Source organism: Pavona decussata, unplaced genomic scaffold (genome assembly GCF_977016875.1).
Source record: "Pavona decussata unplaced genomic scaffold, jaPavDecu1.1 SCAFFOLD_202, whole genome shotgun sequence".
In the NCBI taxonomy this organism is placed as follows: domain Eukaryota; kingdom Metazoa; phylum Cnidaria; class Anthozoa; order Scleractinia; family Agariciidae; genus Pavona; species Pavona decussata.
The window spans coordinates 1,481,285-1,481,691 of record NW_028145610.1 but is presented as its reverse complement, the minus strand read 5'-3'; positions in this window follow the sequence as shown (position 1 = coordinate 1,481,691).

Here is a 407-nt window from a genome sequence, read left to right as displayed (position 1 = left end):
TTTGTTGGTAAATTGTAACCAGTTTTGATACAGTCAAACTCTTAAATACAGACACCAAAGGGTGACAGTGTAAGTGAATTGAGGAGGTTAGAACCGTCACTAGAGAACTTTACTAGATTCTAGTATGAGTACAACTACGAATACCGGAGATTTGACTTCAAGATTTTTAGCGAAGTACTAAGAACAGATATATCCCAGAAAGCATCATTTTACTCTTTGTGAGCGACCAACTTGACGCAGTTGTTTTGAATGATGCTAGCTAAGCCGTTTGTGATTCCAAAAAGACGAGATTATCCACGTTTCGAGGACGAACTCGTTTTCGCCACTACGCCGTTCTCGTAAAATCTCGAAGTAAAATGACGAAGGCTCTCTCTTTTTTCCCGCCAAAGATGAATTTGGTTTGTGCG